Source organism: Archocentrus centrarchus, chromosome 9, assembly GCF_007364275.1.
Source record: "Archocentrus centrarchus isolate MPI-CPG fArcCen1 chromosome 9, fArcCen1, whole genome shotgun sequence".
NCBI lineage: Eukaryota > Metazoa > Chordata > Actinopteri > Cichliformes > Cichlidae > Archocentrus > Archocentrus centrarchus.
Window position 1 is genome coordinate 14,696,155 of NC_044354.1, and position 12,911 is coordinate 14,709,065.

Genomic DNA, 12,911 nt, shown 5'->3' on the forward strand with positions numbered 1-12,911 from the left:
TGCTCGATCCCTTTGACAATAAAGACGTCTAAGATTAAAATAATTATCAGACTATTATTTTGTCTATATAAGCAGCAGAGATAGCAGTGCAAAAGCTCTTTTTTTTTCAGTGAGAAGTTAAAGGTTGTTACAATAACACTGTCTGTGTAAGCATTTATCAAATCCCACTGTTGCAAGTGCTTGACAAGACAAGCAACTTTTGCAATATTTTAAGTCTCAACTATTGGCAAATAGATGCCTCCTCAGAGACTTAATACTGACAGCCGTATGTTGCTGAAGAGGGGAAGCCAGGACAGAGATCAGAGGCCAGAGCAGCCACACAGACGGAGAAGCGTTATTGCTCAACTTTGATATCTTTACAACATCCCCTTTCCTCTACTGAGACTGCCGGCAATCTCCTGTTTATACTGAAGCTAAACGAGAACAGTTATTTTCTATTGTTTGATGTTAATTGTTTGTTTAGTAGTATTTTGTAAAGGCAGACATAGTTTCCTTTCACTGGCACTGCGAAAGTGGCAGCATTTTTATATATATTTTTTTAAATTTTACTTCCTCTGTGCCAGTGTTCAGAGCATAGTAAAAATGTAGTTGTTTGACAAGAAGCCTGGCACTTATGTGTTTTAAAAGGAGTTGTATAATCGTAGCGTGGCTTCAAGTGGTTCCTGAGCAGCTTTAGTTGAGAGTGGCTCTGTTCTATTTTTTCCTCCATGCAAGGTGCAGGTTAAGTCAAGATGACACTTGTTTGTCTTAGAAGGCAAACAAGTTTTTTTGAGCAGTGTTTTGGTTCAACCCTGGAAAGCATCTTGGTTTCCTGTGTGTGACCAACCAGATAGAGATAGAAACCACCCAATGCCTCAGCACACACACAGGAAGCCGTTTGCAGAGAGGCTGAGTTAAGGTTATCTCATGCATGCCCTCTGTGTTTGGTGAAACTGTGCTGTACGTGGCGACTGTTATTATTCGTGGGACCGAGGTTGATGTTTCTAAAAAACAAAAGCAAAAAAAATCCAATTACTGCTCCCACATAAGGGTGTGAAAAGCAGAAACTGTACTGTAAATGAGAAATAACGATGTTCAGTATGAAACAGATACTCACAGATGATCAGAGATGAAATGATGTTTGCTTCACGTAGCCAGATCCTTGCACATCTTCATTAAAGGGACTCATAAAAGCTTTGAGTGTGGGTAGATCATACACAGCGTGACCCCTGTCACACCTTGTAAAGTCTCATGGCAGCTCGTCCTGCTCATGAAAACAAAAGACACGGGGAAGCAGACGCCCAAACTGTTTGAATTTGCTACACCTAGGTAGGAAACTAGATTCCAGTAATTGGAAGGCTTTGAAGCAGAAGTTGTTCCTTGTAGCTGTCACTACAGTAAGAAAATAAAACAACTTTTACCACCTCCATGGGGTCTGTCAGCATCTTTATAGCAGCTGCAGTTCCTAGGAGAATATAAAAAAAAAAACTAATTTGTCCATATTCTTTTATTCATTAATATAAATGTGGTGACTATAAATACTTTACATCATCTTAAAGCCTTTCATGATTATATACAAATGTCAGAATCATACAAAACTGGGAGTACAAAATATTAACAACTTATCTCACACTGCTGTCTATTAAGAGGCGCTCTTGAGATCACACATATCCACACCAGCCTGCACACACTGCGCATTTACAGTGTTTGCCTCCCCACAGCAGCTGGTTAAGGTAGGTCTGCCAAGAACACAGCTATTCTTCCTGTTGTTTGACAGCTTCACACGCTGCATCACCTCTCTCTTCATGCAATGCAATGTCACAGCAGCACCAATGTATATAACAGCTGAGGGGCCACTGAATGCAGTTTTGGTAAAAATCTACTTAAAAAAAAAAGGCACCTAAGAGAACAGCTATAAGAAACAGAAGCATTCGTAGTTCATATGTTTAATATCACTACAATATTAAAAAAAAAACATTTGAAAAGAAATGGAAAAAAGACAAAAACTTCCCATACAATTTACATACTAATGTTACAAGACTCATATCATACTATAATTTACTCATGAAAGTGACAACTTTTGCTTTTTTTTCTCTGTAACACAACATTTATTGATTCTTATACTGATTCTTATACTATTGCTGCATAACACCAATGGTACATGGCACTTTGATGAGTAAATCATAGCATGGTACATATATAATGACATATATAGTACATTCTTAAACTTTAAATTCAGGTGTTTTCAGTCCCATTGCCACAGGTGTATAAAATCAAGCACCTAGCCAGGCAGTCTGTCTTCATAAACATTTGTTAAAGAATGGGTCATTGTAAAGAGAGATCACTGAATTCCAGTGTGGTGCGTAAAAAGATGTAAAAGACTGTAATAAGAACAAAAGAGAGACAACCATTGCAACAAGTCAGTTTGTGAAATTTCTGCTTTCCTAGATATTCCACCATAAGTGTTATTATTGCAAAGTGGAAGCGTTTAGGAACCACAGCAGTACAGAGCGGGGGTCCCCCGGTGCGGAGCATATAGTGCATAAATGTCACCAATGCTCTGCTCACTCAAACCTTGTCTGGCATTAACTCAGTATAAAACTACATGCCAGGAGCTTCACGGCATGATTTCCAGTATACAGTACCTACAGGTATAATGGGCAGAGCATTATACCTGCAGGTATTATGTTGTGGGTGGCCCAGTACATTTGTCTATGTAATGCATCAACCCAGACTCTCCTTTGATCTGGCATAGAAGCCTTGTGATAATAGTCTCCACTAATTAGTTAATTCTATATAAAAAATTATTTTTGTTTGGATTTTATGGAAAGGCCTTCACTGTGTCGTAGCACTGACTTATTCTAACGGAGTTTCAAGTATGCAGTTTGTTCACTGAGGAGCACTCAACAGTGTATGAGTATGTGTGCATGTGCTGAATTTTATTTTGAGTGTGGTGTTGTATGTATAATTTTTAATACAAATTTAATTTAATACAACTGCAGGAGGTGCTCGTAGTTGTCAGAAGCAGCGAGAGCTGCGGGAGCATCTCGAACAATAATTTGAATTATGTGCTTCTGCCAGCAGTTGAGTTGCAGTTCTCTGTGTCTGTCAATTCTTGACCTCTGACCTCATCACTAACCCATCAATTTATGGTATTAGACATTTGTGTGAAGTGTCATCATATTAGCCTATGGATCATTGGGTTGTGGCCCAAAAGTGTTTGTAAGGTCACAGTGACCCTTGACCTTTGCCCACTACATCCTAATAAGTTCATTCTTCAGTCCAAGTTGACCTCTTTGATAGATGTAATTAAATTCCCTCCAGGTGTTCCAGAGATATCGCATTCACAAGAATCTGATGGATGGACAACCTAAAAACACAATGCCTCTGCTCTCAGCTGCAGCCAACATAGAGATGTGAACCTACAGTAAAACCTTTGGAATTTGGGGGAGACTGCAAGCAGGCCAGTCCAGCACCAGGACTCTTCTACAATGAAGCTGTGCTGTTGTAACAGATGCAGATGACGTTTGGTGGGGGCAAATGCTGCTCTAAAACCTGAATGTACCTTTCAGTATTGATGGTGCCTTTCCAGCTGCCAATTCCACAGGCACTAATGCACCCCCATACCATCAGAGATAGAGGCTTTTGAACTGAGCACTGATCACAAACTGGTGGTCCCTCTCATCTTTAGTGCAGAAGACATAACATCCATGTTTTCCAAAATATAATTTAAAATTTTATTTGTCTGACCACAGAGCAGTTTTCTGCTTTGCCTCAGTCCATTTTAAATGAGCTTTGGCCCAAAAGAGAATGGCAGAATTTCTGGATCATGTACACACATGGCTTCTTCTTTGCATGATAGAACTTTAACCTGCATTTGTGTATGGCACAGTGAACTGTGTTCACAGACAATGTTTTCTGGAAGTGTTCCTGAGCCCGTACAGTGCTGCCTGAGGGCCTGAACATCGCAAGCATCCACTACTGATTTTCATTCTTGTCCCTTGCACAGAGATTTCTCCAGATTCTCTGAATTGTTTGATCATATTATGTACTGTAGATGATGACATATTCAAAGTCTTCACAATTTCATGTTGAGGAACATGATTCTGAAATTGTTCCACACTTTGTAGATTTTTTTTATTTTATTTTGACAAGCACCTCTTAAGATGCTCTTTTTCATACCAATCATGTTACTAACCTGTTGCCAATTAATATAATTAGTTGCAAAATATTCCTCCAGCTGTTTCTTTTTAGTGCCACTCACTTATCAGCCTTTGTTGCCTTTTTGAGAACACATTACTGCAGTTAAATTCAAAATGAGCTAATATTTTTCAAGAAATAAAACGTCTCAGTTTAAACATTCCTATTGACTAAAAATTTTGGAGCCATATTTGAGCATTTTGTGTTAGTGTGCCTATTTGTGCTTTCTTTTTCCAACACTCAGCTGAGATTTTCATGTCTTTCTGTTCAATGTGAAGTTAGAGTGAGAAGTCAGCTGGCAATGGATACTAAAAATAACAATTCTGTCTTATTGTGACATCCCATTTGAGTTCTTTAAATGTTGTAATGTTATATGTGCAATTATTATTAAAAAAAAAGACACTCCAAGTGGAGAAAGTTGTGTGTTGTACAGGCTATTTCCTTTAAGCAAGATTAGCCATCTCCCAGCTGAAGTTGGAGGTTTAGCATACAAATATGGGGCTGAGGTTGAACTTTTCACCTAGCTCTGCAAGAAATTAATCATATTGTTGTCTGTCTGTTAATATGAGCCTTGGCTGCAGTCAGCTATTTGCATTAATAGATTCACATGATTTTGTACTCCCAGTTGCCAGTTACTGTATTCTGAATATTTTGTGTTGATTTTTAAATTTCTCTGGCTTGTTCAGTTCAAGTTGTGAGGTAGCTGGCAGAACACTTTCCACGTCTCTCCATCTCAGTCAGTCAGGCTCCAGTGGACAGAGGGACCATCATCCTCTGCTTTGCGCAGTGCTCAGCTCTGCCCAATTTTGCACCTCCGTTTGCAAGTGATAGAGCACTATCAGTTCTGACAGCTCCCCAGAGCCACTGGGATTTGAGTGCTCCCTCCTTTCACCCACCCTGCACCCCGAAAACACACACGCAAGCGCACACACATTTTCTCTACTGTCTGTGTCTTAAAAGGATGACGGCTGAAAATGAAAGGCGAAACAAAAGCTGTCAAAGCAGAGAAAGAAACAGAGAACTGAGGATATCTGTAGCGATGCTGAGGACAATGGGATACTTTGTCCCTAGTTTCGTTATTGGCTTGTGTTTAATTTGAAACAGACAGCTAATCACATTAAAAACAACCTCTCAGCAACACTGGGGCACTGCTGTCTCCTGGAAGCAATCACCACGCTGAAACTGTCTCATCAGATTCTTGGTTCAATTACTTAACTCCATACAAATTGTCCTTGATGCAACTGAATGTGAGCTCTGATAACTACAACACTGTGATACTATAGGAGCTTTGGCTGCTATAGAGTGATAATATGATGACAGTGATAACAATCATTACATCATTAAACTAATATATTTAACCTCTACTTGTTAGCATTTACATTGTTTGTATGATGACAGTTTCTCACTAGAAAAAATATAAAAATTGATGCATTTATTTTAAAGTTGATATGTCAAACCTTTTTTTTGAAAGTTACAATAGTGCCAAAAAAAGTTTTAGTCTTTATTGCTTATATTTCTCCATTGTGAAAACTGTACAGGGGATACATTTTTATATACTAACTCAGCCTTTTTTATATTTTATTATTGCTATGCATTTTGAGGGGTCAGGCTGTTGAGTGACAGGCAGATGCCAACATATTCCAGCCACAGGAAAGTAGCTGCTGCTAGACTTCAACTCCACCAAACCTGCTGATGGTGTTGATGCCTTTTGGAGCATTTTTAATACAAACATCATTCATATAGAATCTGTGCTTTTAAGAAATCCAGCACATAGAGAGCAAATTTAGCATTCATGTTGCACTATGGAGTTATCTCTTTGATTAATGTTATTGATATATTTCTTTACCTTTTAACTCCATTTTGGCCGCTTTCACCTCCTTTTTAAATATGATTATTAGCTGCTGCAATCTCTATGTTCCCAGGGAGTTCTAGTAGTTAGTGTAAAGTGGGTTTTAAGTTTATAAGATTTAAGATTAATAGTTCAAAGAGTCATCTCCACAAGAAACACACTTCACAGTAGCTGTGCTATGGCTCAGTCACACTACAGTAAAAATAGGACAACTTACTTGCAATTAAGAACAATCAGTGGTTGCCCGGTGATTACATTAAATGTTTTTGTTTTTCTTCTTTTCAGAGTTGGCAACTGCTTTGGAGGTAGTTGCAGTAATCAAGCAGTCAAGTCAAAAGCCCACAGGCTGATGTGCAACATCCTCTACCCACAGGTCGCCCAGTGGTAGGCAACCTGTCTCCAAATAATTGCAGTTTGTCTCAGTCTGACTGTAGTCACTCTCAGACAGACTGACAAAGTTTGCAAATAATTGCCATCTAACATTAATATATACATGCAGACAGATAACCACCATCTTACAGTCAGTTTAAGTCAGTCTGCACTGATGAGCATGACTCATGTCTTTGCAGTAGGGGCACTGACTCAACTGGTTATATTCCTTTATAAAAGCAAGGCTGTAGAGTGCCTATGCCAATTTGCAGTTTAACTGCCATCCTGCAGCAACTACATCACTATTGTGAATTACTGTTTCAACTCTACAAGGTTCTGGCGTGACTCTCAATGCAAGTGCAGTACTAGTCAGTACCAGACACAGTGTCCAAGCTTTTGACTGGTACTGTAGTTCACGTGAATTCCTATGTATGTAGATAGCAGCAGATTTGCAATTTTTGCCACTTTATCATAGTTTATTGCCATACTATTGCAAACAGATTACAAATAATTGCCAAGTGGACCCCTTACAACTTCAAACTGATAGAAGACTGATAGCAGACTGATTCTGTCTTATTGCTTTTTTATTGCCATCTTGAGCCACTGAAGTCGCTTTGAAGATGGCAGCTGACTGCAAGTGGTTGCAGACCTGGTCCCCATATTTGAAGCAACCATACCAAAGGCAATGAGTTCACAAGGTCTGTGCACAAGGCCAAAATAGTTTTGGTCATGCAGCAGTCTCCAACCACTAATGCGAGTGCAACATTATTATTGTTATATTACAATAAATAATAAAATTGACTATTGATTACAGACACTTTAAAACTGAACATTTCACTGTGCTATTGTGACAAGAGGCTGCTTCACAGACACAAAGACTCACACTTACTGAAAAATAAGCAAAATAAAGCATCAAAAATATTTAATCATAACCACAAATGAGAAAGCAAGTCTGTTCTGAAAGCAGGTTAACACTCCCAGCAGGACATCTTAACTCAAAGCACAAAGTATGAATCAGATCAGAGCAAAATCACAAACTGGGGTCCTGAGAGCAGGAGGCTAGAGCAAGATAGAAACATTCACTTCACATGGGAAGAAAAACTAGCTGATATAAGCAGCATGCAATTAGCTGGACTTAGAGGATGCTTTGTAAAAATTAAATAGTCCATTTCCCATTTCACCACGGCGTAATTGACTTTCAGGGTGATTTATATTTGTTCGGCTAAAATCGCTCTGCAAGAAGCTGGATTCAAAGAAGCTCTCAGGAATCCAGGTGTTCATTTACATGTCCGTTTGCTGCCTCGTGTCTGTATGTCAGACGATGGTTAAAAGGTGCACCGACAAAGGTGAATGCTTAAGCTACACAGTCAGTGCTCGATGCAGATTATAATAACACCTTGACCTCTGTCTAGAAGCGCACTCCTCTAGCTCCAGCTGTTCTGACTCTACCTCGCTTCAGTTTCTTCACAGATTTTTTTCTTCTACACCCACCTGATTCATTTCTCTTTCTCGGCTGCTTCTAACCTTTGACTCGTCCTACCACTCTTAATCCCTTTTTTGTTTCAAGGAAGGATCTTGACTGCATTATTCAATATTCATATTTCCATCTACATCATTCCTCCTCACTCAACTCTAACCTCAGAAAAGCTGCCTTTCTTTTGCTTGGTGAATTATTATCCCATCTTCTGTGAGACCTTGCCAATCTATTAATCTAACTTGCCATTTACTGTCTTTTCTCTCCAGCTCTGTTAAAGGTTGGCTGCCTCTCCTCTCACTCTATCTGTCAGTCAGTCTTTGTGTGCAAATCCCACATCTTTCTCCCCCAGACTGAATTATTCAATTTAGATGCCATTTGTTTCACAGTTGGCAATAGGGACTGTGTGCACTCTCCTCTGTATAAACTGTGGTGCTAATCGCCAACTAAACGCACCTCCTCACCCCCCCTTAACTCTGAATATTCTCAAGCAATACAACCTCTTTTCTATTTCAGATTCATTTTCTGTCCTTTCCTCTGAATTAGCAGTATATATGTGTGAAGAGTGTTTTAGGAGCTGTTGTCTCAGGGGACAACTCTCTCTTTCACACATGGAAATCAATTTGTCAAGATGAGCGTTTCAGTAAAAGGTGCCATCAGGATACACTAATATCAGTAGGGAAGGGGTTGAAGTGTCTGCACCCTTGACCTTACACCTTTAAAATGGATTCTTGCTGAGGAAACACACTTTAAAAAGTGTTCATTGTGACAAACAGAAAGATCAGTCGAGACAGGATTTAAAAAGAAATTATACAGATTACACACAAAGGCAAACTCAGAAAGTAAGACTTCTTCCTATGCTCTCTGGAGATAAGCAAGTGAACCTTGGTACTAAACAAGTAATACTGTTTTCACACTACACTTTGATTAGCTGCTACATTATTGGATAATGTTGTGTAGATGCCCATTGTACTGCCAATACAATTCTGACCCAATGAGGCATGAACACAGGACATCTTGGTATGTTTTAGTGTGTCTGGCACTGGGTCGTCAGCAGCAGTTCCACTGGTCCTATAGGTTGTTGGGTTTAGAATAGAATAGAATAGAATAGAATAGAATAGAATGCCTTTATTGTCATTATACAGGATGTACAATGAGATTGGAGGGCCACTCCTGTTCAGTGCCGTGTAACAGAAAATCAAACTCTTTAAAATAAAAATATTATAAAAATATTATAATCTAGTATGATCAATATAATCAAGAGATATACAGAAATAAACAATGTGTAAAATATACAAAAAATAGCATGTATAAAAATATATACATACATTGGTGCATCTGTACATTGTAAGAAAAGTAAATATGTGTATACATATAATAATGAAGATGATGAATATTGCACTTGGTGAATGAATATTGCACTAGTGAATGAATACTGGATATTACACAATATAGGAATGTCAGATATTGTTCAGTATGAATAATATAATATTGCACAGTTACAGTGGGTGAGTGTGTGAGTTCAGGGTGGTGATTGCTCTGGCGAAGAAACTGTTCTTGAGTCTGTTTGTTCTGGCTTTGATGCACCTGTAGCGCCTGCCAGAGGGCAGCAGGTCAAACAGGTCAAAGCCAGGGTGTGAGCTGTCCTTGATGATGTTCCTGGCTCTGCTGATGCAGCTGATTAGCCTCTGTGGTTTGGGTTTGTTCTGGCGCGTCCTGTAGATGTCAAAGCCACTTGGGCAGGTTAGATGCAAATGCAGGACTCTGATGAAAAGTTTAACAAGTTTATTAACAAACACAAATGGATAGCAACTGTTCAAATGAAGGTTCCCAGTAATGAAGTCCAGATCTCCAAACTGTCAAACCCACAGAATGAAAACCAGATTGCAAACAGGTGAGCTTGTTACCTCCAGGTGTGTGAGCTGAAAGGTGGGAACCAGGACCAGTCCCGAGCCGAAACACAAGGGCAAGGTAACCTCACTTACTCCAAACACATTCACATAGATAGAAGGGAGAGAAAGAGAGAGCAACATGAAAGAAATAGGATGTGTTGAGCCAGCACAGGAGGACAGAGGGACCATGACAGAACCCCTCCTTAACGGGACCCTCCCAGTGACCCACCAGTCTTGTCAGGGTGCCTGCAGTGAAAGTCTCTGACGATCGCCTTGTCCAAGATGGCAGACTGCGGCACCCAAGAACATTCTTCAGTGCCATATCCCTCCCAAGACTCCACAAGACTGGAATCCCCTCCCTCGACGTCTGGCATCCTTAATTCTAGTTATGGAGAAAGCCAGCTGGCCATCAATGACCCGGTGGGTGGAAGGAGTCTGGAAGGAGGGCACAAAGGACTGGACTGAACAACTTTAACTGGAAGACATTGTAAATCCTCATATTGCAGGGCAGTTTGAGACATGGAGAAGCAAGTTTAACCAAAGACTCAATTTCAAAGGGACCAAGATAGTAACGACCGTAAGGATTCAGACTGTAAAGGAACATATTTGGTGGTTAACCAGACTTTCTGACCTGGACTGTAGCTTAGTGCAGGGATCTGATGGCGATTGGCCAGCTGTTTGTTCTGCTCCTTGGTAAGAGCAGCTGGAGTGGAACACCACATTCATCAGATGCTGTACAGAGGAAACAGACATGTCAGCTTCCACAGCTGGAAAGAGTGGAGGCTCGTAACCTAGTGACGACTCAAATGGAGAGAGACCACTTGTGGTGGATGTCATGGAGTTATGTGTGTGTACTTTAGTTATGTGTCTCTCACTCATGTTCCAAAGTTATGGATAGCATTGGGGGTCTAGCCTGGTTATCGTTTCTGGATGCATGCTTTGACCAAGATTCAAAACCTAACTGATTGCTCCAAAGATGGTAAAGTTGCCAGTACACTGTCCAGCTACTACAACAACGCAGAGCATGTGACCATGTAAGCACAAGAACATGCCATAAGCACTACATCCATAGAGATAGAGGTCCGCCACAGGCAACAGGACCCAAATTGCAAGCTATACAACGGTAAACCAGAGACCAGTCTAGCACTTAGTAGCAGGATGCAAGCTGGGACAGCATACAATGAAAGGCAGCACAACCAAGTGGCTGGGATAGTGTACAGGAACATCTGTGCTACATAGGGATTAGAAGTCCCCAATTCCCAATGGGAAAGATCACCCAAGGTGGTTGAGAACAACAGGGCTAGGGTCCTGTGGGACTTCAAGTTCCAGACAGACAAGCAGTTACTGGGTAGTGGTGGTTGACAAGGAGCAGAAGACCGCAGGTGTGATAGATGTAGCAATCCCAGTAGACAACAACATCAGAAAGAAGGAAAAGTACCAGGGGCTGAAAGAACAGCTGGAGCAGATGTGGAAGGTAAAGTCCAAAGTGGTTCCAGTGGTAATAGGAGCATTAGGGGCTGTAACCCCAAAACTCAAAGAGTGGCTCCAGCAGATTTCAGGCACAACATCAGAGGCCTCTGTATAGAAGAGTGCAGTCCTAGGCATGGACACGTTCCTACTCTTATCCTGTATCTAAAATTTGTTCCCACTAAGAAGTATATGTATCTCTAAGAGTCCTCAGATGGTGTATATGCTGCATACCCTATGTGGGCCACATCTTGGCTAACTAGAGTCAGTGGAGCTAGAAATGCCAGTGCTAACTTGCTAGCTAACAAAGGCAGATTTTTTTCCCAGGTATTTATTAATGCAATGGTTTGGAGACAACAGGGCAGCTGCTGCAGGTAGGTAAATATGGAATTAAACTAACAAACAAATGATTTTTGTAGGATTAAAAAATAAATAAAATAAACCCGAGAGTTTGGTAATACTATTGTGCTGAGCTTAATTTCTCTAAGACTTAGCTTGTATTTTTTTTTATTGTTAATTATTTGAATGGAAAAAAATGTGGGGGAAACTTTTTTGGCTTCTGAGGTAGGGCATACCAGAAAAATGACTGAGAACCACTGCATGAATGTCCTAAACTTGTCATCTTCAGAGAACTACAGATGGTTTGGTCAGATGATTTTCAAGTTGTTGCAGCTATAGCACAGCAAATGGGACACAGTGTCATACTTGTTTTACAGTACTAGCATTTGTATCCGTTTGTGTAGGTATTTGCCTATGGCGAGACTACAGAGAGGGGTTTTCAACCTACCCAAACGTGCTCCTGTGCAATCCTCCAAAAACCCAACAGCACATAGTGTAGGTTGAATGCTGATTGGCTGAGAAGTGGACCAGAACAGAGAAGGGAGGCAAGCTTTTCCCTTTCTGGAGTTAACAAGGAATGGGAGAAGCATGATAACTCATCAAAGATCAACAAAATACAGTATGAACAGTACAGACAGCTGCAGTGGTGGACACTTTCTATTGTTTTTAACACTCAGTTTCACTTCTGCCCTTTGTATGTTATAACTTCACTCTTCTACACTTTTGGCTGATGGACCAACAACAGCATAAGGCAAGAGTAGCCCATGGACCAGTTGCCACCACCATCTTCACCATAAGAACCAAGTTCAGCCCATTAAAGTCTCCCCATCTATAAAGTCTGCATTATATCTAATAATTGCACATTACTAATTAACAACAAATGTAAACTTTCATGCAACTGATTTTTCAAGGGGAAACTGGCTAAGTAAATCAAAATATACCATTTAAACTGAAGGTGTCGACATACCTTTCTAAATGGTAATGTCTGTGCTGATCCCTCCAAGATAAGATGGTCAACAGTTGACCTAATGCACCAGTAAAGCTTCAAAGGTTCTCTGCTACAATGCTATATTTAAAATGTGAATCGATGATAGGGGCTCTTTCTGGTGCCAGTAATGCACTCTACTAGCTTAGCCCTGACAAACACGTATCCTTTGGGCCCATCTAATCTCTGATGCCATGGTTTCCAACACCTCTACTCCAACTGCAAATGGAGGCAATCCGTTTCCCAGGCAACAAACTTCTCTCCTTGCTTCTGTCATGCAAATCCCTCTGAAGAAAGGGCAAAAAGTTAAGGAAGCCCATCCAGCCACTTTGCAAAGTGGTATGACAGAGACAGGAT

General features: G+C 40.3%; 1 long non-coding RNA gene across 1 annotated transcript; it reads right to left on the reverse strand.

Annotated features, from left to right (window-relative positions):
• Nucleotides 1-9,891: 9,891 nt before the first annotated feature.
• Nucleotides 9,892-12,711, reverse strand: LOC115785370 (uncharacterized). The gene is made up of 4 exons (XR_004020359.1): nucleotides 12,537-12,711; nucleotides 12,018-12,130; nucleotides 10,395-10,495; nucleotides 9,892-10,198 (listed from the first exon to the last, which is right to left on the reverse strand). It is a non-coding gene; the product is annotated as an uncharacterized LOC115785370 (long non-coding RNA).
• Nucleotides 12,712-12,911: the final 200 nt, after the last annotated feature.